Source organism: Candoia aspera, chromosome 1 (genome assembly GCF_035149785.1).
Source record: "Candoia aspera isolate rCanAsp1 chromosome 1, rCanAsp1.hap2, whole genome shotgun sequence".
Classification (NCBI taxonomy): domain Eukaryota; kingdom Metazoa; phylum Chordata; class Lepidosauria; order Squamata; family Boidae; genus Candoia; species Candoia aspera.
The window spans coordinates 85,577,470-85,604,386 of NC_086153.1; the positions used below are offsets into that span (position 1 = coordinate 85,577,470).

Consider the following 26,917-nt stretch of genomic DNA (forward strand, 5'->3'; position numbering starts at 1 on the left):
GAACTCACAGAACAGGCTTAAAACTGTCGGTTACTGATCTGCCTAACACTATGACAAGTCAGGGCCGCAACTGGGGGGGCAACTGGGGCATGTGCGCCGGGCGCCGTGCTGGTGGGGCGCCAAAATAAGCACTGGGGGGGGCAAAATGAGTGCTGGGGGGGGTGTGCCAAAATGGGCACGGAATCCATGTTTGCCCCGGGTGACACAGACCCTAGTTGCGGCCCTGTGACAAGTTACAAATATTTGTTTTTTAAAAATATATAATCTAAATGAACGCAAATATATAACATGAAAGTTTAGATTCCATACCTAACTTTCATTATGGGTGAAGGAACAAGGACAGGGACCAGCTACATTAAAATCAGAGGAAGACCCATCTCTTCATACTGAATATGAACAATTACACAACCTCTACAGTTTTCTCTATTGTCTCTCACAGAAAGTCTGATCAAGGTCAGGGCTAAGTATATTAAATATTAGAATAAACAGCAAAACATTGTCAGTAAAATTAAAATTAAAAAAGCCAAGAGCTGTTACCTCATAAAAAGAAATAAAAATGGAAGGATATCAAGAAAATAATTCATAATAGATCAGTTAACCTACGCACATTAGAATTATTAAAATATTTCTAGAATTGGCATTTATGTGACAATTTCTTTTATTATAATCTTTCCCAATTGGATTCCCTGTGGGTATGCTGGATTACAGATCCCATTATTCCCTGTTTACACTGAATTCCAACTGGAATAGAGACCCAATACTCCTGGAGGGCACCAGATAGGAGAAGTCTGCTTTATCACAATATCCTGCTGAACATCACTCCATTTGGGCATCGATTCACTTTTTTCCAATAAACTTAACACAGATTCTAATTATATAATTGCAGAGAGTATAAGAACTGCCACTACTTCAATAAAAATACACAAATTAAAAAACCACTTTCTTTTTCACACTGGCAGCTAGCTCTAAGTATGAGTAAGTACCAACTATTATTTATCAAGGCTTTGCACTGCTGAACAATTTAACACATTCACTATTGAAGAACTCCAAGACATAGTAACTCTCTGGGAGGCCACTATCAGTAATGTAAGGTATAGAAAAATACAATTTGTAAATAAGCAAGATCTATATAAACATATAAGGCAGTATCATATAGATCTTGGTTGGAGGAGATTTTAAGGTGTAAATACTAATAATAGTTAATAGTAAAGTTTAAGCTAGTAACATAATGTTAAATAATTAAACTAACACGAAGACAGAAAGAGACAGTTAACACAGGTAAAGCTTTCAATGTGTGAAAACCTTGGGATAATGAGGTGAAAACTGGCAGGCTTTCAAGAGAGAACAAAGGGAAAAGATGGGCCTCTTTGTGAGTAGCTTAACAGAAAGAGAGAGATGGTGGGACCCTATGCCATTAGCATTATGCAATCAACATCAGGATGACCTCTCCATGAATTAGAGTAGGATGTGCCAAAAGAATGCAAGGGAGGAAATAGCAGGCAGGGGCCTCTACTGGGAACAAGGAGATAAGGTCTGGTGAAAATAAGGATAAGAGGGATGAGGCGGTCGGAAGATTGTGCGTCTGAGACCCTAACCAATGGGAGATCAGGCTAGGGAAAAGGCGACGGGCGAAGGGATGACCTATAGAGTGTGAACCCACCTATCCCGGAGGGGGGGGCAGGAAAGGTAACCAAAAAATATGCATATAAGGGTCCGAACAAAGGAAAAGGGTGTGGCATCTCTTCCTTCGATCAGACTCTGCGTAGCCTGATCGAGGTGCCCACCGCGCTTTGCAAACCGCTCAATAAAGTAAGTTCCTTTTCAGAACTCTCTGGTCCAGTTCTCGTGATTTTCATATCCAACAGTAATCAGCACCACCGATTAGCTGGCATACTCAGTGGAAAACATAGTTTCTCTGGAAAGCTTTACTACACATGTTGAACAGTTGCATCAGCTTAAAAGAATAAAGAGCGCACAAGCACTATCTTTTCCAGAGACCAGTGCAAACTTTTTATTTTCAAATCAGATTTATCTAAAATCTCTCTCCAAAATCCAAAGTTCAGTTACCATATTCCAAGGCCTAATATTTGCCCAGTAAGAATTGTCTTTTCTTCTTCTAAGCAACATACCTCTTATACTCATTCCCACTGTGTGTCAGACAAAAAACCTGTCTCTTTCTGAAGTTCCTACCGTAGTTTGTCATGCAGTGCATTTAAGAAACACACATCTAAAACCTTCTGAGTATGTGGTATTGTCCCTTTGGTTGCAATATTTTATAATTCAGGAGAGCATTCTGAAAACAAAGTAAAAAAAAAAAGTTTCCTTCAAGATGAAACCAGCTTCTGATGACTTCATAGACACAGCCATGTCATTTTTGGGGTAACAACAGAGAAGCAGTTTGCCCTTGCCCACTTCTCAATCTAGCCTGCATGCCTGGTAATACTGAGAGATGGCTTCCCCTGATGACTTTTGGAGGTTCTCACTGTGCTGACAGGTGAAGAACAGAATGCCACCATGGTTCACTATAGGTGGAGCCAATAACAAGTGAGAGCCAAAGGTCATAGCAGACAAATAACTTAAAATTCATGAATGGTAACGAGTGAATTAGAGACTAAAATATATCCACACCGAAACACAATAAGGTGTGAGGGGGGGGGGGTGAAGAGCATCCCCTGAAGGTGCCTCAAACTCATGAGAGAAGAAAAAGGGAGTTAGCTACAGGTGGGTGACCGGACCCTGAACCTGTGGGGCTGAGGATATGCGTGTTAGATAGAGCCGTTTAGGTTAGGAATTTATAGCTGATTGTGTAGAGTAGCTGGCGTCTACAAAGAGGTGTTTGAGTGGGATTAGCCTTTGAAAGGAGGAAGAGATAAGGATGGCAGAATCATCCCGGACACATAAACACATAAACTTAGTAACTAACTCAAGAATGCTTGGGAAACAAGAAGATTGTGAGCTGAGCCCTCAACAAGAGGGGGAGGACAGATTAGGGTATAAAAAGTTGGTGTTAACCTTGTTCTTGGTTCTTTCCTGCACCTGCATGGAGGGAACCCGCCTTTGCAAATGCGTTACAAATAAACTCTTTTCTCTGTATCATCGAACCTTGTGGATTGGAATTCTTTTGGGAGGTTTTCCCGCTGACAATTTGGCGAGCCAGCCAGGAGCCTGAGGTTCAGGACCGATCCAGAGGGGTTGCTATGAGAGGGTAAGTGGCCACCACTTCCCGTTGTTGAAGTGTCCCTGTTCGAGACCCCTCGGGACCGCCTGCCCAGGTTCCTATATAGAGCGACGATCCAGAGAAAAGAAGCGAAGCCCGACTGTTGGAGCAGCGGGTGGAGAGGCACCCAGCGGTTGGAGCCGGGGGTGGAGAAGTCCAGCTGATTTGGAGATCAGTTGGTGGGACCAGTTGTGGACCCTGACGAGGGTCGGAATAGGTGAGTTGTAAGGCTCGGGGAGTCGTGACTGACCGTGGGGCCCATGTGTGGGTGGTTAAACAGTCGCAGTTCCTGCAGGTAGCCGTGAGAGTCCGGTGCCTCAGGTCGGCTGTAGTGTTCCCTTGGGGACGGGTTTAGAAGAAGTCAGACTTTAAAAATAGCCAGCGTCTGCTGGGAGTCTGATAGGATCTCGCTGCGAAAGAGAGGGCTTAAAATTCGTATCCAGCGTGGGCTGGAGTCCTCCTATTTGGGGCGAGATCAGGAAGAGACCGGTCAGTCATGGGGAAGGCACAGAGCAAACTACCTAGGAGACTGGAGGCCGGGGTTGGAGCCCCGAGCAGAGGGCCAGATCCGGATGTGCCCTTAGGACTGGTTATAAACCAGTGGAGCATGCCATGGCTGAAAAGGTATACCAGAGGATTAGAGAAGGTGATGATGATTAAGCTGTGCACAAAACAGTGGCCAAAATACCCATTGGTCGATCCCGAACGTCCCTATTTTTGGGATCCCAATGGGATGTCCGATGGGTATTGGATCACTCAATTAAAGAACTATATTGTGGAACATGGTCTCACGGACCAGGTGCCTCATGTAGAAGTCTGGTAACATGTGTCTTGGGAAGGGCCAGACCCGCCCACAGGCATTTTTGTAAGTAAAGAGGACAGCAGCGATGAGGAATGCCTTTTTAAACTCGTCTCGATGCCATAGGTTGAGGTCGGACTTTAAAAACTAGCCAGCGCTTGCTGGGAGGCCGGCCCAGTTTTGCCCTCGACAGTCAGAGGCTTAAAATTGCTGGAAAGCAAATCCAGCGTGGGCTGGAGTACTCTACCTTGGGTGTAAAACAATCAGAAGGTCGAGAGGGGGCTAGTGCTGATCAAGGATCAGGGTGAGAGAAGGCAGTAACCAAGATGGGCTGAGGAGAGTATAGAGGATTTCTTAAAAGAAACAGAAAAATGTAAGCAGGAGGGCAGGATCAGGGTAGCAACAATAAGGGAGGTTATGGAACAAAGGGAACACAGCAGGATGCCGCCACTCAGAGATGAGGAAAGTATCGGTGTGGAAATGGCGGGGAAGAAGAGAACTGGTAGAAATCAATCCTGGGAGTCCTTCAGGACTGTCAGAATTTGTATGAGTATGTGAAAATGTTTTCCGTTTGTAGGTAGTTGCCTGTGTATTGGTATGTATATTTGTTGAGGGAAATGGTGCAGAGAGTGTGTGTGTGTGCTCATGTGTGTGTGTGTGGCATGGGCATCTGTCCTGAGCTGAGGAGAGAAAGTCTGAAGAGGGAAGGAAGGGAGAGAAAAGCTATGTGAGCTTGTCCCTTAAGGAGTTAAACGTGAGCCTGTCCCTTTAGAGGAACTGAACTCCTCCACAGTAAAGGGGGAATGCTTCAGGTTTTTAGAAATCCATAGCCCTGGCCAGGCTGCGGGTCTTCCAAATTTTTGGCTTTGCTGTGAATGGAAGGACATGGGATTTGATTGTGCCATGTGTTCAGTGCTGTGAGTAGGTGACCAATTTAATTTGTGTGGAAGGGAATTGGGTAAAAGTGAATTAAATAAAGTGGAGAAGAAATAAGAATGAACTTGTGATGTTGAGATGACTTGAGAGAAAGAATGCCTATGGGGTGGTACACAATTTTGGAAAATATGGTTAGAAGGGGACAAAAGGGAAAGAAGTTTTTCCCTGTAATAACACCACAATTAAGCACCGGAGAAAGATGGTTTGTGGATGGGTCAAGCAAAGTAGAAGAGGGAAAGAGGAAGTCGGGTTTTGCGATTGTTGAAGGGAATGGGGAAATGATAGAGAGGGAGCTTTGCCTCTGAGTTGGTCAGTGCAGCGATATACCAGCTCATCAGAGAGGCCATAGCCCAGAGGTGGTGGGAAATCGGTGGGCAGATAAATGGGCGAAGGAGGCCGCTGGCCAATTGGAATTACAAATGGTGGCGGTGCCAATTTTGGACCCTCCAGAGAGCCCGGTCTGGAAACCCACTGAGCAAGAAAGAAAAAGTTAAGCGAGGAGGGTTGCAGAGAAACAGAAAAAGGATGGCAAACGGAAGGAGGGGTAGAAGTAGTATCTCCCGAGGTTATGAGGGGAATTCTGGAAAAAGTGCATGAAGGGCATTGGGGAACTGATGCTTTGGTAGATGCAGTGAAAGGAAAGTTTTGGTGCTTAACTATATGGACCATAGCCCATAGTGTGTGTTGGAAATGCTTAATTTGCTTAAAAGTCAACAAAAAGGCAGCTAGAAAGAAAGAGAGAAGGGGGGGGGGCGACCGTTAGCCTCCTGGCCGTTTCAAAGGGCACAGGTAGACTATACTGAGCTGCCAGAAAAAGGGGGGTGCTGGCGGAGCTCATAAATAAACAGGGTGTTTGCAGGGCAACCCCAGGAGGAGAGGGAGAAATGAGAAAAAGAAAGATAAAGATGACATGCCTTGTTTTTAGCTCAAGGTTTGCGGCCCCAAAGAGGGGGAGGCAGGGGGAGTTCTCGGAAGATTGGGTCGAGGAGGTATTCCATGGAATGGAGGGCTCGGGAAACAGACAGGCACAAAAAGGACCTGGAGAGACGCAGGCTCTCTGGGGAGGGGAGTTGAGTTGAATCACAATAGGGCAGTTGAGTGTGGATTGTCTCCAATAGGCCTGGGATCGGCTAGATTCATCTTGATGGGAGCTATCGCCCTTTTAATAAAGCATTCCTTTCTCCTGGCTGAGAGGCAGGGAGGAGGAGCTTCTGTGTTCCTGCAGGGCTGTGATGGATTGCATGTGGCAACAGCCTGTTGAGGCATTGGTGTGCGGTTTTCTTTGTGAGAGCATTTGTTTGTCTGAATGTGTGCGTACACGTAAGGTTGAGAAACTGTTTTGAGTTGTGAAAGGAGAGTTGAGAGATTGTGTGAGTCTATTCCTTAGGTTTTGTGTGTGTGTGTGTTGTGATTTATGTAATTTGAATGCATATGATGGGAAAGTTGAAAGGTTTTTGTCAATCCTTTCCCATTTGTTTTGTTTGTTTTTTTAATTGTTTGAGGAGTATGTGTGTTTCATTATTTGCCCAGTCTCACCCAAACTCCCCCCTTCAGTCTGCCTCTTGCCTGCTTGTTACAGGCTTGAGGATCCAGATGAGGGGACAGAAGGGTGACAGAGGGGAGGGGCAGTGCTTTTACAGAAGATCCTTTACTCCCCCATCTTTTTAGGATTCTTCCTTTTGCAGTGCCTTTACACACATCAGAGACAATCTTTTAAGTTTCAGAGATTTCTCGTTCTGCTGTAGAAGGAAATGATTACTCCTCTTGTGAAAAGGGGGGGAATGTGGGCAGTTTCAGAGAGGCAATGACTCAGAGAAGGGGGGGGCACCCCTTTGCTCTCACAGCTCCACTCTGCTCTGCCCCTGGCATTCCAGTTTTAGAAAAGTGTGTGTGTTTTTATAAATTTTATATGGATTAAATTTTAATCCCTCCTCAACATGGCACATGATGATAAAAACAGGAGAGAGAGAGAGGGAAAATTTTGGACAATGTATGGTTTTAAGTAGAGCTTCCATGGACTGGTATGATCTATCTGAATTTTTGTTTTTGTTTTTGTTTTGACAATTTTGGTTATGGAAACAGTCCAAACACTAGATGGGCTCTTATGTCAATGCTTTCTTTTTGTTGTGATTGCTTTACAAGTTTTGATTTTAAGGAAGTTATTGGCAAGAAAGTTAGTTTTATTCAAAGTAGTGCTTAGATATATCCAAAACTACACCTACCAATCTGGTCACATGGGACAAACGCTTTGGGGGATTGTGTGTCTAGAACATGGACACAGGCCTTTGTGGTAACAATACTAAGTCTCTGGATTGCTCCTAAGAAAAGACTAGGAGTCAGTCCATTTGAGATGGGTGACTCTATCTTGGAATTCTTAGTGGAGAAGTAGGAGACATGCATGCCATGGGGAGGAAATTTGTCTGCAAGTATTTGAAACAGTTATCTGCGCAAGTCTTGTCCTTGTCTCCCTATCTACAGGAACACAGAGCCCTCCTGTTGGAATAGCAGACGCATCCTTTTAAGTCTGGAAATCGAGTTTAACCAGACAGAGGGGAGTCGGCAACTGAGTTGGGAGAAACCCTAAAGAAGACACTGGTGTTGCCAAATACTGCTGGACACTGGACTGTGCAGAAAAAGAAAAATGCGCCTGAACTTTTGTCTAATACCTTGTAGTTTTGATGACCATACGGGTCCCTGAACCTGGAAAAGAGAGTCACAGGGTTCAAGGGAAGCTTTGAAGACTCAATTTAGCACAATAGGGAATTTCTATTTCCATATGAAAAGGGATTAGGATACAGTTCTGAAATCCAGCCTACCTGTAGTATGGAACTACGGTTAATCCACTGGTATGGATTTGTTAGCCTTATGGGCTGGTGCCTATAACTCACACCATCCAAGAGATGGAAGCTTCAGTTAAACGGCATCATCAACAATGGGGAAATGAGAACCTGGGAGAAGATGATGATTGGAGCTGGCTATGGGACTGGTTACCAGGGTTTGGGTGGATAAAACAGCTTTGCTTTGTGATTATAGCTGTAGTTTGCTTATGCATATTAATATGCTGTTGTATTCAATGTGCCCCTGCATGTATTCAGATGGGGGGGATTGTGTGACAGCTTGAAGTGGAGGACGGAGCGTTAGATGTTGCTTGAGTTTGAGGCAGTAAGGAAGTAAGAGAAAAAGGGGGGAGTTGTGAGGGGGGGGGGTGAAGAGCATCCCCTGAAGGTGCCTCAAACTCATGAGAGAAGAAAAAGGGAGTTAGCTACAGGTGGGTGACCGGACCCTGAACCTGTGGGGCTGAGGATATGCGTGTTAGATAGAGCCGTTTAGGTTAGGAATTTATAGCTGATTGTGTAGAGTAGCTGGCGTCTACAAAGAGGTGTTTGAGTGGGATTAGCCTTTGAAAGGAGGAAGAGATAAGGATGGCAGAATCATCCCGGACACATAAACACATAAACTTAGTAACTAACTCAAGAATGCTTGGGAAACAAGAAGATTGTGAGCTGAGCCCTCAACAAGAGGGGGAGGACAGATTAGGGTATAAAAAGTTGGTGTTAACCTTGTTCTTGGTTCTTTCCTGCACCTGCATGGAGGGAACCCGCCTTTGCAAATGCGTTACAAATAAACTCTTTTCTCTGTATCATCGAACCTTGTGGATTGGAATTCTTTTGGGAGGTTTTCCCGCTGACAAAGGCAATAAGTTTTTTCTGCTCACTAACAACCCAGTCCACTGAACAAGACAAATCACAAGTAATTTAAGATCAGGATTTTAAAACGGAGGATTCAGGAGGGGATTAATCCTGTGGAGTCCTTGGTGCTTGGGATTAATCCTTTTCAAAGTCTTTCAAAACCACATTTTTCTGTTCTACAGATTTGAATGATTAAAAATTTACATGTACAAGTTTCAAAAGAAACCAGAGCGATTTAGGCTGGGACTTAATATTTGCATCATATATTCTTCTCTGGTTTTAGACTACTCATGACATAGGAAATACCCACCCAGTTCTAAGATGATATTCTAAGATTATTATAACTGTTCAGTACAACAGGATCTGTGTGTTTACAAAAATGCAGTTCCATTTAGAAATACCTTGATCAGACTTGTATATAAAAAATATTGTATGCTGTGGTGGGATTGATATGTTGCTGAATGCAAATATTATACAATAGCCATATGACTGTAGATAGTATAACTGCTAATATGAAAGATAATTTGTGTCTTCCAGATACAGTTCTCATATCTTGTTATTGATCATACTAATGCAGCAAGTGGAAAAAATAAAAAGTTTCTAAGAAACCTTCGAATTGACTACTCATGGATAATATGATAAAACTGGTGAAAATATATACAAATTTAACTACTTTTGTGTGTTGTATTAAGAAAAAATCCTCATATAAAATAGAACAAAATACTGTGTATCTACTATTAAAACATTAGTTTTTCATGTATTTCTCATTGTCTTTTTGTGACTGAAGGGGATGTTGATGGACAGCTTTAAATTAGAGTAAAATGTTTATAGCATTGTCAGGGCACTAATGTTAGAAGTTATTTACCTACTAAATTTAAAATATATAAGTTGAAACTAATCCTTTAGTTGAACTAAAGGATTAGACTACATTATTGAATGGACTTTTGGTAAGTTCCCCAAGATAACAGGCATTCCTAAACATAGTTACTAAGGAGTAAGCCTCACTGAACAAGCTAAGCATTATATCTGAGTAAATATTCAGAGCATTGTTCTGCATCTCTGTAACTAAGCCTCCGTAAGTGAAACTGGTATTATTAATACATTCTTCCTTGTTTACCCAGCATTCTGTTTCCTCTGTTGATTCCTTGACATCAGATTTTAGATGATAAACTCCTTGGGGCAGGAATTTGTTTTGTGTAAAATACTATGCTTCTTACTGGCACTAACAAATATCAAAACAATGAAAAATAATAAAATAAATGAGAAATAAAGATCGGAATGTAACATTTGAACTTTTCTGGCTGCTTTGGGCCTAGTGGAGAAGCGCTTTGTCTGGAAGCAAAAAATGCCATCCTATTATGTTTGAAAAGACTGTGGAAAGCACTAGACAGAAGGATTACAGATCAGTCCCCTAATGCCAGAGCGTTTGGCTTCGGTTAGAATTTATTAGCAGCACAAGCGATCATGGAATGCAGCTCCATCTGTTTCTTGTTAACTTCATTCATGAAGGCTGCCTTCTAAAAATGATGACTTCTGAGCAATTCTTTCCAGCTCCATGTCCTGACTGAAATGCAAATGTCTTCACAATCTTATTGGCAAAGCACACTAGCCCCAATGGAACACTGCAAACATAAGAAGTCTTGTAATAGCAAACTCACATTTTGAGAAAGATTTCCTATAGATCACTGGCCCTTATTCCATTATTATAGGTCTAGGCCCTGCCAACTCAAGTGCTTTCCTGCAGCTTTAAAAACAGAAAATTGTAAACATTTGTATTTCTATTTTGAAATGTTTTACCCTCAATATGTGTGGCATTGGCAGCTCCTTTTAGAGGGAGCAGTGGGTGCCAAACTGCAATCTGGAAAAGAAAATAAAGGAAAAAAATCAATGCGCAATTCCTTTTTCTGTAGCAATTATCTGCACCTCAAGACAGTGGTATAGAACAGAAAGTAAAAAGGGTTAACCTCTGCCGGTCTTTGTAGTAGCACTTCATCCTTACAGGAGTGCAAAGTGGAGAAAAAAAAATTTCTGCAGGCAGTTTGATGGGGCACTAGGGAGATGCTTCATATTGCAATATAGCTGGAACGGGGGGAATTGGGCTCCAGGTCTTAGCAGGCAAGAGGCATTTTTTTTTTTAAATGTGGATTTTGTAATTTGAGAGGCAGGGTGGGAGGCTAAATTAGTTCCAAGTTCATAAATTAATGAAAGATAGTTGGGCTGAGTAAGATTGAATGTTTAAACAGGAGAAGATGCCCCTGAGTTTGATGTTTGCTGACTGCATACTTGCTGTTTCTTGGCAACGGCAATGGATGCAGTACAGAACTGGTTTGCTGCTGCCTTCTTCTAGGATGTTTTTTCAACTTCCCAACCTACCCCAAGACCCTAGAATGCCCAGATGTTCCTGTCATCCTAGTACTAAACCAGATTGACCCCCACAGCCAAGGTTGATGACATGCTGCCTCTTGATGAATATTTGACGTAATTAATTGAGAGGAAAATTGGGTGCCTTGGGGAGTTCTGCATAGTCGTTAATTTATGATGATGAACAAGCCACTTCTCTTTCAGCTTCAACAGTTCCCCTCAGTAAATCAGTTAATGTACAGAAAATGTGAATTCTGGAGGAGTGAAATGGTGCTCCAATCCAACTCTATCTTATATTCAGTTTATGATTCTTTTGGGGGCATGACTGCCCAGAATTAAAACACAGTGATGGGAACAGTTATACACAAGTAGTAAACAAAATAAAACAAAACACCTGAAGAAGAAAAATAGCTGCTTCAACTTCCAAAGGAATGCTACTTCTTTGACATAAGCTTCCAAAATCTTATTTACCTGAAGACTGAAATATTGCTAGCTAGTTTTTAAAAAAAGAATCTTGCTTTTCTTCTACCCTTTAGCCACTCCAAGTCCTTTTATATGCCTTTGTTATATTTTCTCTGACCATCTACTCCTTAATCTTAAGAAATAAAAAGGGGTAGAGTGAGTTTCTTTTATGAAACCTGTTATTTTGTAAGAGCAAGACAAGGACATTCTCACACATACAGTCTAGTCCTTATTCCTACTGCCCTTCTAAGCAATTCCAACTGAGTTGCCTAAGACTTTCTCTTGAGTAAGCATGCACAGAATGATGAAATGATGAAAAGCTACATTATGAAAAGGGATAAAAACTAGATTCACCAAATAGAATTTTATTCCTTTTTGAGGTAAAACACATCGAATTCCTTGAGACCATCACAGAGGATATACATACAAACATATAAGAATTATTTACATAAAGATGCATAAAAAGAAGAAAATAGAGAAGATGATCAAGAGAAGTATGAGAAAAGAACTGCTTACCCTAGAGATGTTTCTTCCGCAACAAACAAGCTCATTTTTCACAGGACTGGATTGTTAAGCCTACACACACACACACACACACACTACTAAATCAGTTGTTCATTCTACAAATAGTAATTGGCTTAAGGCTGCTCTTGGGCATTCACTCACACACAGATGCAGCTGTCTAGAAATACATCTGCAAAGTGAGGTAAAAGCATTTATATATCAAAAAAGAGAGCAGAAACAGGAGGCTAATCTCCCCCCCCCCCCGCTGCCACACACATAAACCACATAAATTGCTATTCAGTAAAAGGTGTTCAGCACACGATTAACAAGTCGCTAAGAGCTACCCTCCAGTTTAGATATTAAAGCTGCAGATTTGGATACCATTGTTGGCAGGCAGCCATCACTGCAGGCCTCAATAGTAAAGGAAAGCTTTAAAGAAAAATAAAGCCTGTCGGGAAAATTCTTCTACACCTGCAGCTCTGCCGCATTTTAATTTCTCTCCGGGATCGAGGGAAGATCATTCATTCCACTACCAGCCTTCTATATCAAATTTTACAAAACTAAGGAAGACACTTTTCATGACATGTTTAGTTCAGGTAAGGTTAATGAGAACTGCGTTGTTTCTCACAATATTCTTTTAAACCTGCCTTAAATAATAGAAACTCTCTACAATAAAAAAAAAATAGAACCAACGTGGTGGGTTCAAGTCCCCTCCCAGCCATTTCAGACTGCTGACTGTTTTTCAGCCCAACGTGTTTCTCAGGGGCATTAGGAGGATAAAACTGGAGGGGAAAATAATATCCATGTCCCTTTGCTCCTGCAGAAAAATGAGCTAAAATTCAACAGAGCAAATAATATGCTTTGGTCAAATCTAGGCTTTCTAATATTGCAGGTCTTTGCAGAAGTGAAATAAATACTGGGACTGTCTTCCTTAGGAAGCTGATGGATTCCAAATTGTCTTCTTATAGCTTGTGTGTGTGTGTGTGTGTGTGTGTCTGTCCATTCATCTATCTAAAACAAACTGATAATCTTTTAAACATCTTGCTTGACTTCTGGGTCTTGGATATGGCTGTTAATGAGACCGTGCCTGAATCCCATCATGGGGTAAGGGTAGCATGATCTTAGGAGCCGATAACTATGAAAAGGAAGAAAAGATGGCTAGCCTGGTGTGGTGGAAAATGAGAACAATCCAACCCACAGCAGTGCTCATATCATACACTATTCTCTGGCAATAATTATGGCAAATATAGTCTTATTTTTCCACTACTATATCTACTTAGAGCCAGACAGCAGAGTTGTTCCAAGTAGGAAGATATGTTTTGTAATATAGCCCTGAAGGAAAGGGAAGCAAACTGCTTGGGTGAGCGCTGTGGTGAATCTGTAAGAAATTTTGTAAATATAGCTCTTCATAATCATTCTGACTTGGATACTACAGTTAGAGCATTTCCAGTAAATGTATTTTTGGTCCTAGCTTGTGATGAGTCCCATTATATATGTATAAGATCTTTGCCTATCCTGGATAATAGGAATAGCTAAAGATGAATTGTTGGAATAACTGATTAAGTAATAAACGAGTCAGTACAGGAAAGAGTACTTCGTACGTGTTTTAAAGAGGCTATGATAAAGCCCTTGTTGAAAAACAGCAAAAACAAACTAATGGTGTACAAAATGTTTCAAATTCAAAACAGCTGTTCCAATCTTGCAGGAAGTATCCTGGTGCAATTCTCATCATTCTGGAAGTGTTCAGAATGCAAAACAGCTCAGTTTCAACCTTTTTTTTTTTTTTTAAAGAAATGCCTGTTTTGAATAAAAAACATGGTCATTTTGAGTGCAGAACACCTCCAAGAAGGTCAAATCAACTCAAAACAACCATTTCAAACTGAAAATGAGATAATTTGAATTTGAAGCATTTTGAAATGTATATGTTTTACACACCTCTCTGGCTATAGAAAAAAACAGAACAGCCCTTTAATTCTAGTGTCAACAGCAAGCAAGCAAGGATGAAACTAAAGCACCACCTGCTTCTTCCAGTCTACTCAAGGTCTTAGTTATCACAAACAAATGCTGGCACAAGTTTCTTCTTGAGTGGCAAATCTGCTTGTAAAATGCTGCAGTGAATTCTTTATGTTCTTGATACTTAACCCTGATCCATTTGTGCATCTTTCTTCTTCCATGAGTGGACAATTTCTGTTGACCTCAAGATCCTCAGACTGGCCAATGATAATCTCAGAAGATGGAACTTCTTCTGAGATGCCTATTCTGCAGTGTATTACATTAAATCCCAAGCTTTAATAAGATCATCTATGGTTTGGGATTTCAGTGTCACCAAAACTCAGATGATCCCCAACAATCTCTCCTAATACCAAGGTGCTTATTAGGGCCCTGATCTTTGCAAATGGATGTCAGCTAAGAGCTGGAAGATGAATCCTGAAAATACAGTATTGTTCTTTGCTTCAACAAAAATGTACAACCTGAACTATGAAAACACAAATTCATAGTTTGAGGTCATTCTGTATCTGGCTCTGAGAATCCAGCCTGCCTCTGACTCAGAAATTGAAACTCTTTCTCAGTTAGAGAAGGAAATAGAAACTTGCCGAGCTGAAACCAGGAAAGCGAAACCTGGAGATGAGTCAGCAGCGTGGGAAGAGTCAAAGGCACTGATTGGCCAAGATTCAGAGGAGGATTTGAATCCTCCAATCAGTGTGCGCCAACGACATGCAGAAAAGCATGTGAAGGAGAAGGCAGCCCGATTGGCTGCAGAAGGGTCCAGGCACACGAAGGATCAGCATAAAAGACAGACACGCGAAGAGCAAGCTGCTGGAGACAACCAATCCTACAAGCCTGCAGCATCCGCAGAAGAGTCCTTACCAGCATCAGAGACCACGTCTGTTACTGAAGAGGAATCAGTGCCAGCATTCTCCACTGAAGAGGACTTGAATCCTGCTTCTGCTGCTTCCAAGGATCTTCTCCTCGCCAAACCCAGCAACTTCAGTCTCGCGTCCAGCCTCAGATCTCCATGTTCACCTTGCGTGCGTTCCAGGTGCGCTTCTTGCCCCGTATCAAGATTTCAGCCGTGTCCAGGGTCTCCAGTCCAGCCTTGTTGTGCCTCCAGCCTGCAATCTCGCCCCGAGCCTTCAGTGCAGCCTTGCAACATTTCTAGATCACCGCTTAGCTCCCGGTCTCCCATGCAGCTTCAGTGTGCCTTCAACCTCCAGTCTCGCAGTGAATCTTCAGTCCAGTCCAGCCACGCTTTGAGTGCTTGACCTTGTTCAGGAGTTTCACAGCTATCTTGTTGTGTACCAGATTTGCAACCTTGTCTAGAATCTGTGGTCCAGTCCTGCCGTGCCTCAAGTTTCTTGCCTAATCCAGAACCTCCAGCCAAGTCCAGCCTTGCTCTGAGTTCTCAGTCTTGTTCCGCGTTCCTAGTCCAGAGCCTCCAGCCAAGTCCAGCCTTGCTTCAAGCTCTCAGCCTTGCTCCAAGTTCCTAGTCCCAAGTATCCAGTCTAGTCCAGAGTCTCCAGCTGAGTCTAGCCTTGCTCCAAGTCCTGAGCCTTGCTTCAAGTCTGTAGTCCAGAGTATCTAACCCAGTCCAGTGCTTCCAGCTGAGTCCAGTCTTGCTCCAAGTTCTCAGTCCAGAGTATTCAGCCTGATCCAGTGCCTCCAGCAGAGTCTCGTCTTGCTTCAAGTTTTCAGCCTTGTTCTGAGTCTCCAGTTCGAGTCTCCAGTCCAGCCTGAGTCACTGAGTCCAGTCCAGTCCTGTCATTAGAACCAAGACTTATCCAGAAGGCTCCGTCCGGTCTCACCCGGCATTCCGGTGCCAGCCTAGTTCGAGTAGTGTTCCAGTTCATGATCACTGGATTCCAGTTTCAGTAGCACCACGTACTCCAGCTTCTTTCAGCCTTCCAGCCTCCATCAGAGAATCCTGCTCCTCTGCCTTGCTGCCGTCTCCTCCTGCAACCTTGCCGGTTTCCTTGTTGCTGCCCAGTTGGTCTTGATTGAAAACAGTTACTTCTTGATTCTAGGGACTTAGTTATTGTAAATAGTTATTCAATAAAGAGTATTTTTGATAATTAAACTGCCTGGCCGCCTTTAAGTCTGATCAGGACACTGGCCATAAACGTCTGTAATTAGGACTGCCTTTGCTGAGCTGAGGCTAGAGCTAGAGAATGTAGATCTGGCCAGGATGATACAGGCCTTAGTTACATTACTTCTGAATAACTACAATGTACTCTACATAGTTTATTTGATGAATATTCAGTATAACGGATCTAGAATGCTGCTATCCATTTGTTAAACAGAGCAACATATATGAATTCCTCAACAGTTGCACTGGCTTCACATTTGTTCTATGTATTTATATTGACATTTAAAACCCTGAATGGTTTAGGGAACAAGACATTGGTAGGACCAGTTTTTTCCCCTTGTGAACCAATAGCTAGGCCTTACTTGTACTTTAAAGGAAGAAACCGTATATTTCAGTACAGGCATGATGTGATCAAGATAGTGCATAACAGCAGCCTAGTTGCTACACTTGTACCAGCTGAATTGACCACTCTTCAAAATAATCCTAAGGACAACACACTGCAGTAGTTTAGTTATGATACAGGAAAGTCCTGGTAACTATTATGGTTTATTATTATGTCCAAATGCAGCCATTAAAGGAAAATAAATAAATAAAACAGCTTCACAATACCTCTTAGCTGGTAATTCTGGAAACCTTCCACCTGGAAGCATGCCAACTGTCTATGCAGTCGAAGATTTTTTATAATTAAGTACTGATTGTATTTATATAAGTGATCCTAGCTTTTTCTTCCCAAACATGATTATCAGTAAGGTGATACCTTAGACTACCTGATTATCAGGTTGTAAGTTGGGATCACAAATCACATTAAACTACAGTTTTAAAAAACAGTTGTTAACTAAACTATACTGGACTAGTTCATACATTTCCACAAGTCACAACCCAAATAATGGCTTAGTATGACATGTAAATCCATCCATGCACTATTAAAGTCATTTTTTAAAAATCTGTTCAATAGTGTCTGATTCTTGGAGACTGCCTGGACAACTCCCTGCAGTTTTTTTGGCAAGGTTTTTCAGAAGTGGTTTGCCATTGCCTCCTTCCTAGGGCTGAGAGAGAAAGTTCGGCCCAAGGTCACCCAGCTGGCTTTGTGCCTAAAGTGGGACTAGAACTCACGGTCTCCCAGTTTCTAGCCCGGTGCCTTAACCACTACACCAAACTGGCTCTCATTAAAGTTATATTTGGAAGCTGACAAGTGAGTTAAAAATAATAATTCCAACTTTACTCTGGTTTAGTAGGCCAGGACAATTACATGCACTGGTGTCTGCGGGAGCCAAAAAAATTGCAATGAATTTTTTGCAAGGTTGCTATTAAAGCCCAATATAAATTAAAGGATCCAATGATTTTGCTTTTCAAAAGATGGCTACAATACAGAGCTTTGAATGAAAAATTCTAGGTTATTGTATAAATCAGCATCAATCTGCCAAACAGAATAATCAAGTACTTCAGAAGGAAGGAAACTTGCCAGAATTTTGCAAGTTTAGCTGAAAAAGAAGCCTCAACTTGTGTAGCCAAGATGCAACAGAGGAAATTAAACTTTTTAGCTCGTATCGTATATGAAAACAGATGCTAATATTTTCTTTATACTCATCTCTATAGCAACAAAAAAGATCAAGAATTTCAAAGAAACGCTTTCAGATTTGATTTAGTACAGCCAGTTAATACATTGTATTGCTTCCTTCAAGTTACAAATATTAGAATAATTGATTATGTGCCATCAAATAGATTTGAAAAATAGCACACTCTTAATTTCAAACATACTTCCTCCCTTTTCAACATCCTCGAGAAGATAAAAAGAAGGTTTGATCATGACAGTTCATGCTGGAAATGTTAATATGGCTATTTGTATCCTCACCCCTGTGCAGTTACAACAACTGGCAATCCATAAACCAGGAGCAGGCAGCCCGGCAGCTTCCAGATTCAATCTTTCTGGACCACTGAAGAAAACTGTATTGTCATGCTTTGCACAAAGGATACTCTGAAGTTATATGTCAGGAGGGAGAGAGGTAGCAAAGATGACTTCAGCTAAGTGACATTTTCCAATCAGGAGTTTAAAAATGGCCCACTTTCTGAAAAATAAGGTATCTGCTATAGGAATCAATACCTCCCTCAGTCTCACCTTCTTTATCTTTAGGAATGTATCCCTGCTGGGACCTCTGGGGGAAGAAATGGTGGACTGAAGATAGCTCCACAAAAAGTGGAGCTGATGACGGTAGCAAAGAATGAAGAGCTGGTGAGTAGACCAGCTCTTCGAACCTCTCTGGACAAAGAAAGGACAGAAGATTGCCCACAAGTGCTCCAGACAGCTGCTCCTCATGAGACCACCACAGGACAGCAGTCTCTAGTGGGTTTTGAGCAATGGGAGACAAGGGAATAGCCATCTTGCTCAAACTCCAGTCGGCACCTTTAAAAGGACACTAAAATAGGGTCACCATGAGTCGTAAACGACTTGACGACAACTAACAACAACAAAAGTTCATGTACTTCCTTTTCTGATCACATTTGGAAACTGCTTATTATCTACTTTTCAGCTATTAGAAACCTTTGGATTGACAAGTCTGAAAACACCAGGTAAGTCTGTCTTCAATCCTTAATGAAAGAAAATTTTAATAGCTACAGAATGACGCAAAATATTATAACACTGGAAATACTGATGGATGCTTTTGTTAAAATGGGACCAGAAGTTAATATCAACAATGTCAATAGTGATGTTTGCTTCTATGGATAGACTGTGTCCAAAAGATGTTTTGGAAGAAATGGCAGAAGAGGAACAAGTTTTTTCTGACAAGACAGAGACAGGAGCCACTGAAAGTGGATCTACAAATGACAGGCTACAAGAATGACATAGATATTTTGGATTGCAGATGTCTGATATTTAGAAGTCCTTTAAACATAATGGTTACAAGACTTTACTTCAGTGTCTACTTTGCTTGATGGTAAAAATTACAGATTAGTTTCCATGTGTTTCTTGACAGCATTATCTTGCTTGTTACGGTTAACTGACTTGCTTATAAGGCTTGTGCAAATACGCTCCACTTTGTGGACCACCTCAAGCTCAGTCAAAGAAGTGATTTAATGGAAAGCAGCCCCTCACATCAGAAAAGCTGGATGTCCCTCTTCAATACCTCCAAATGTAGAGGTGGGGCTGCTTCACATAGCCTAATAAATAGATCACTGAACTCTGCAACAAGAATGATCCATGCACACATGGCCACTGAAGGCTATCAAAGTGGCTATTTTGATGTGGCCTGGTCATGCCTTTGATTAAGTACCAGGAGCCTCAACACTTCACAGAGCAGCCATGATCAAGGTTTGAACTGAAATTAAATGCCCCATCCAGCTTTGCACAGACCTGCTATTTATACAGGAATTCCTTAATTTTCCCTCCAAACGAGAATCTCTTCTCCCCAGCACTAAGAACAATTATGCTCTTAGTTTGTGAATATTCTTAATTCCCTATCATTGGGAGGGATTAACCCTTACTTTCCACACCATATTAGCTTTGTTGTAGGTGTCTTTCAGACTCCAATCCTAATTCTACCTCATTCCATGACTGACTTTCTAAATGGGATTTCCCCTGGACACTTGCTGTCCAGCATGGGCAATTAAGTCATTCTCTCACCTACATGCATATGCATGGTATTATATTTAACTTAGTTTTTAAAATTTTAAATATATAAATTATAATAAAATGCAACTGCTACTAGCATTTTTCAGAAATTAAGGTATATCTGGACATGCCATTAGACAATTTTTATTTGGTATATTGGTGCAAAGCAATATAAATGTTCATGCAAATGTATGCATGACATGGATAAAGAAAATATGGGGGGGGGAAATCCACAACCAAGATATAGTATGTATCCAGCTCCTTGATTTTGTTCAAGGACCAGAAAAAGGGATATTTAAGGAGATCATAATCCTCTAAAGAGTCAGGTCCTGTTCCCAAAGGATTAAAATTTATAGAAAAAGCCTGCCTAGTTCACTACCAACCTAGTTTTGTTTCCTCATTTCTACCCAATAATCCAAAAATTGAACTAAATAAATAAATCAAGTAAATACACTTGTTTTACTTGATTTTTTTACTCAAATATATTTGAGATAGAATCTATATTTAATTTAAAAGGTCCAAGAAAAAAACCCAGATGAAAAACCTAAGAAGAGTGCTATTTTTTAAAAAAGCAATAACTAAAAAAACACCTTATATTCCTAGCACAACAATGATGCAGTTAAGAACAGCTTTCTACTCTATTCCAATTCATTGGAAAATTAACAGATTTTAAATTATTGTACCGTATAAGCAATATCCCCAAGCCTGATTTGCCTAAGAAATATATTTTAGTGCTTTGACCCACGTAAATAAAACATGACTGTTCCTAGCAATATTTTATTGCTTATATAATATCAGAGCTGGCTGCTTTCCCTACTCTGTCAGCAAGCAACAATCTTCTCTTTTTAAGCTAATTCAAACCAGAGGGAGTCAATTAAAAAACTGAAATTTAACATAAAACTTAACACAACAATACCCTTTTAGTCATCTGTCCAAATCTAAGCTTCATTGGGATTTTAAGGTTTTTTTTTTTTTCAAAAGCTATGAGAATTTAATATAATTCCTGCATATATAGACACATTAGAAAAATATTAATTGAGCAGAGTTCAGATACAAAAAGACAGAGGTTTATTAAACCATAATTCTAAATTTTGGCCAACATATTTTTTGAATATGAGAAGAAACCATTGATGTCACACCATTATTTCAGTTATTAAATTTATATCCTGCCTTTCTATTCATGTAAGTATCATTGTGACTTACTGTAATAAAAATACCAATTATAAAATTTAAAAATGAAGGCAATGACTAAAATGTATCTTGGCATAATTACTAATGTAAAAATACATTTCACCAAACTGCACTTTTATGAAAAACACTTTTGTGAACTTTTAAAAGGTGATTACGCACTCTGTACTGTCATCTTATACCTATTTATCTGGAAATAAGTCTCTATGGTCAACTGGGCTTACTTCTTAATAAGCAAGTTTAGGACTATATAGTTAATAAACAAATATAAAATTAGTGTTCGTATTCAACTAAATCCATTAATCAGTCTTATTTATTACATGAGTACCCTACTTCTTCTCTGGAGCTTAAGGTGGTGAACAAGTCCTTCTATTATATGTAATAACTTCCTCTGATATATGTATCAACTTAATAATTTACTGTCTATCACTAGCAAGGAGCCATCCCCTTTGGCATGAACATGAAGTGCACAGTACTATAAGGATGAACGCCTGTCTGTTGTCATCTATAAATGGAGATCATGAAACAGAATTTGAGTTAGGTGGGCATTATGGACTGCAGCAATTACATGCCAACAAGTTCAGAACACGTTCAAAAAAATTTCTGATCAAATCAAATTTGATCAGATCTTCTCAGCCACCCCCAATCATTCAGAAATCTAGAAAACTGTTAGCATGGTAACACCTGCTTAGAAATCACAGTAAGGTTCCCCCCTCACCAAGATTTACTGCAACATTCAAAATCTTTAGTGATCTTACTCTCAAATGTAAGTACTGTAGAACTATGCTTCCTATTTAACATTTAATTTTAAATTAAGAATATATCACCTGCCTTGGAAAATAGTCAAAAATAGTGGAAAATAAACTATACTGTGAAACTGCAGAAATTTTCTGGCATTCTTTTAAAATTTGTGGATCACTGATGAGATTATTCCTGTGTCTTTCACATGTATAACACTTTAAATTCACATGTCATCTGAGTTTTATAGACCTGATTAAAAGGAACATTAGATCACAGCTGCCTGGAATACTGTACTCTTAACTGGACATGCACCAAGCAAAAACCATGGTAACCATTGTATTTAAAGATCCATTTTAAAAAAAGTCATTAATATTCTCCTCAGGATTTCAACTATATAAGGTCCAACTTGGCAACCATCCTGTTAAAGATGTTTTCAGCCAATTCTCTTTCCTGAGCAGATTTGGAAGGTTAAAAGGCTCAACAGTTGTTCTCATATACCAGGACATAAATATCAAGACTCTTGACATGTGCCAGGATAAATATTTACCAAGGTTTACAAGTGGGGCTTATTTAATGTTCATGTAAGAAGCACCTGATTAGCCTTATCTGGGTATTGAAGCAAAAGTGTCAGACTTGGTTAGTAAATGGATGGGAGACCTGCCAGGGTTGTGGCAATTTGAATGATAAAATAAAACATCCCAAAAGAAGGCAATGAAAAACTAGTTCCATATATTTGTCCTAAATCTACACAAGTATATCCATGAAGTCACCAGGAATCTAGTTTGGCTTGAAGGTAGCTTTATTTTTTAAATGTTACATAACAAAAGACCTCTTAATGCAGAAGCAGTTTCCAACCTCAAACTGGTATGCCAAAGGATGCCAATGGACAGATAGTAATTGATTCTAAGATCAAAGATGGAAGAAATATACATAAATACTGTATATTAGAAATGGCAACATCCAAGAAGCCTTTGACTCTATTCCTTACTTACAAAAACCTCTAATAATAGAAGATGAAGTTAGATCAGTCTCTGCTCATAACCAAGTAGGAAGTGTATAGGAATTGATGGAATACCAGTAAAGGTTCTAATCAAGCTATGCCAGCAAATCTGGGGCATGACACAGTGGCCAACAGGCTGGAAGAAGTCAATCTACACACCAACAGTAAAAAAAAAACATTAAAAAAGGAGAGTTAACAGTGTGTGCAAACAGTATCCTTAATTTCACATGCTAGCAAAATAATGCAGCAGATTAGAGCCCTACATGGAAAAGGAAATGACAGATATTCAAACTGGCTTTAGAAAAGCCTGAGGAACACTAGACAATATTGCTGATGCATGCTGGATAAATGAGAAAGCCAAAGAATATAAAAAAGAAATCAGTATGTACTTCATTGTTTATAGAAACCCCTTTGTGTCAATCATGTGAAGTTGTGGAATGTGCTTAGGAAAATGGGAATCCCGGAACATATCACTGTCCTCATGCAGGTCAGGATGCTTCAGTATGGACAGAACATGATGAAACAGACTACCTTCAGGTTGACAAAGGAGTGAGACAAGGCTGTATACTCTCCCCTTATTTATTCAACCTACAGTATAGGTGGAATATATATCGAAGGAAGCTGAACTGGAAGATGAGCATGTTTTTAAAAATGAAGAAGAAACATCAATAACTTGCACTATGCTGATGACACCACTCTGATGCAAAGGATCTGCAAGCTCCAATAATAAAAGTCAAGGAGCACAGTGAAAAAATGGGACTGAAATTGAATATAAAGCCCACGCTAATGATAACAGGTACAACAACCAGCGTTAGAATTAATAAGGAAGATATCGAAGTTGTGGATAGCTTCTGCCTTTTAGGATCAATTATCAACAGTAAAGGAACCAGCAGCCAAGAAATATACCACAGATCAGCATTTAGTAGATCAGTCATGAGGCTTGGAAAATACATGCAGATGCTGTGATGTGTCTGTCTATAGCTACAAAGATCAGAATAGTGCAAGCCATGGTATTCCCTGTGACACTCTATGGAAGCGAAAGTTGAACTTTGAACAAGCAGGACAGAAAAGTACTGATACTTTTGAACTTTGGTGTTGGAGAAGTCTCCTGAGAATACTATGGTCAGCCAAGAAAACAAACAAATGGATCATCAAACAAACGACCAGGCTCAAAGTATCCTATTTCGAACACATTATGCAAAGACCTAGCTCTCTGGAGAAGGCTCTAATGGAAGGTAGAAGGAAAGAGAAGAAGAGATGACCAGCGGTAAGGTGGATGGATTCAGCTACAATGGGTACACCATTTGAAGACCTGAGGGACCAAGTTAGGGACAGAATGTCATCGAGAAAATGTATGTATGTGGTCACTAAGAGTTGATACCAACTTGGTGGCACATAATCAATCCTCAATATTCACCCAAAATCATTTACTACATACTTGCTTTAACAAAACTGCATTTTAGTCTAGAGGATTGGATACCTCCAGGAAAAGGAAGATCCAAAGTTGAAGAATTGCTGACAATATCAGCTTCTGTGCTCATTATTCATGCTATGCTCCTGCATACATGGTGACAAGGAGATTGAAACCATTTCACATGCAGTATTATACTGTAAATTCTACAGGCATATTAGGTCTGCTTACATTCTTCCCCTAATATGTAAATTTCCAGGAAGGCCAGACAATTTCTGTGTGAACCATCTTCTAGAAGATTTGAAAACCCTTTATCACTTGTGCAGTAGCCAAATTATGGGTTGTTGCGATGAAAATAAGGCATAACTGGTCACAGAAATAACTACTTCTGTTTTATGCATCACATCAGGGTTATTCCATGTTAGCTATCTTGTTTTAGGCGATATGTATTTTTACTTCATAGATTGTAACATTTTAGATTTATACTTGCACAGGTAATTAACACACCATTATAGTACCGCATGTTACATTTTTATTATAGGGATTGTTATGCTCGTATTTTATTTCATCCATTTGATTTTACTTTTGTGTTGTATACTTTCAAATTTTGCTGGTTATTGACCAAATAAACAGTATTTAATTTTCATGCTATGCTAGAAAGCTACTTTGCAAGATTATTTATCTATTTATTATTCAAATTTCAATTACCATCCATCTCCCCCCAAAGATAAGCCTGATGCATTAAGAAATCATAAATAAATATTTACTGGAAATACAGTGGATACACTGAAAAAGATTGTATCATTTTTAAAAGTGAGAGGGCTTGTCATTCTCCAAAGCATTACTCAGAAACTTTTTCCTCTTTTTTTTTTATTTTATTTGGAGGCTGATGTGGATAGCTGATGTCAAGGGACCCAGCATCCTGCTGACTGGGGCAGAATAGCTTCTCTGGTGGTCCAGAGTATACTGAGATTCAGATGGGAAAAGAAAAATTAAAATGAGTCAGATGATGTTGTTAGACCTCATCAGTCTGTCTTCACATACTCAGGCATCTGTCTCAGTCTGTATGGACATAATAAAGGAGACAAGATAAGATGTAGAGAAAAAAAGAGATATTTTTAAAAGGAAGATATCTGAAGTAAACATGTGTTTCAATTTTCCTTCTACTGCATATTATGTGTTCTTAAAAGTTATCAAATTTAAAATATGCCTTACATTATTATTGGCACAGATAAACTGTGTCTTGCAACTGCAGCATTTGACTGCAGGCATCCTAAAATACAATCATGACCTATGTTTGAGGGGAAGGAAAGGGAACGAAAGAGGATGGGAAAGGGAAAGAAATTAAAAACCGGGGGTGGGGGTGGGGGGTGGAATACAAGGAATTGGGATAAATTTATCCCCTGCAGCTGTTCAGGAACAATAAGGGAAAAGGGGAAAATTGCTAAAATGATTTATTCAGATGCCTTGAAAACTTTGAAAAAAATCAGGTGCTAAAATAAGAAGAAAAAAAAAAGATTTACCAGAAGAGTAAGAATGGGCTTGTTAGCTTACTACATCCCCAAAATTAGCCAGCTGTGGAGGAAACAGCTTGGCAGCAAACCATACCAGGAAAACAGATCAGGATTTCCTGCTGTAATAGAAGCTGCTTAAACAAAACTAAAAAACGGGTCAAGATGCAAAAAGATGCCCTCATGAAGGGCCATGTTGAAATCAATTTTGTGGCAACTTAAAATTGGGCTTGCATTCCATGCCATTTTTATACTCTACCAATATCACACCCATGCTGCATAAATTATATCAGCAGTCAAATGTCCTGGAACCTTTACACTATAAATGGAAAACGTGCATAGCCTCTAGGAGCTGAGCAATCATGACTCCAACTTTGAGGGTCTTCCATGTACTAGGTATGCAAGTTTATGGTAGAATGCTGGAAACCAATTGCTTTTTAAAAAGAAAAAAAAATCTTAGATCTTAATATTTGCACATTTTTTTTTACATTTTAACCTGCTTAGTAATAGAGCTTTTAATCTACACAATAACTTGCATTTTCTGGAATATGTGAAGGGCAATTTTTCAGTGTAAGAATTATTATATAAGGTGATTATGTACTCATGAAGAACGCTTGTGACCTAGCCCACAAAAAGTGGCTTAATGTAATTTCAGTCTTCAAATTTGATTTGTACTGCCAGAATAGATAATACGATTCTGTATGGTCTAGGTTTAATTCATTGTTCGTTCAATTTCAACATTATGATTCATGGTATAAAGTCAGCCTGATACTTTTTTCTTCTTTAAATAGGTTTTTAAAAATAGGTATATTTAGAATTAGATATTAGTTAGGTATGGGGGAGGTTGACTTTTTTTGTTTATTTTTTAAGGTTTTAAAAAATTCTTTCTTTTTTACTTTTTCCCCCCTTTGCTTTTCTTTCACCCTAAGTAGCTTAGTATACACTTCTTTTTTTTCTTTTCATTCATTCATTCATTTACTTTGACTCCAGGCCAATTCTGGGTGGCTCACAATATAAAAACAATACTAATACAACAAAATAAATAGAAACACAATAAGAGAAATAAGGAAAAGGGCAAATCCAGGCAGTTACTGCATAGGAATTTTTAAAAATGTAATAGATTAGGTTTCATCCAGCCTATTACAGTAGTAATATAGTTATATAGCGCTACTGCCATTTAATTTGTATAGAATATTATAAATTAGTTGCTAAAGTGATTAAAGAATTAAAAAAAAGTAGTCATTGTTATTAACTTTAGATTGTATACATGAATGAGCTTGTGAAGCAACTGGCCAATCTTTAAAAAAAAAAAAAATTCCAGTAAAGAGAAATGCTGGAACTCGAGTTAGATTAAGGATAGTTTATGTTAAGAAGGACTGGAGAAAATCAACCCCTGCTTTTATGCAT

The 26,917-nt window shown here is 39.8% G+C and overlaps 2 protein-coding genes across 2 annotated transcripts in view; one reads left to right on the plus strand and one right to left on the minus strand.

The window, feature by feature from the left end:
* The window catches only part of PLEKHG1 (pleckstrin homology and RhoGEF domain containing G1), a 92,390-nt gene that overhangs the window by 62,235 nt on the left and 3,238 nt on the right, over positions 1 to 26,917 (minus strand). The gene's annotated exons all lie outside the window — the stretch shown is intronic.
* Positions 1,311 to 26,917, plus strand: part of NUP43 (nucleoporin 43) — a 361,785-nt gene continuing 336,178 nt past the window's right edge. Inside the window, exon 1 of the mRNA XM_063308859.1 lies at positions 1,311 to 1,316. The gene's annotated coding sequence lies outside the window, so the exon portion shown is untranslated. The remainder of the gene's footprint in view (positions 1,317 to 26,917) is intronic.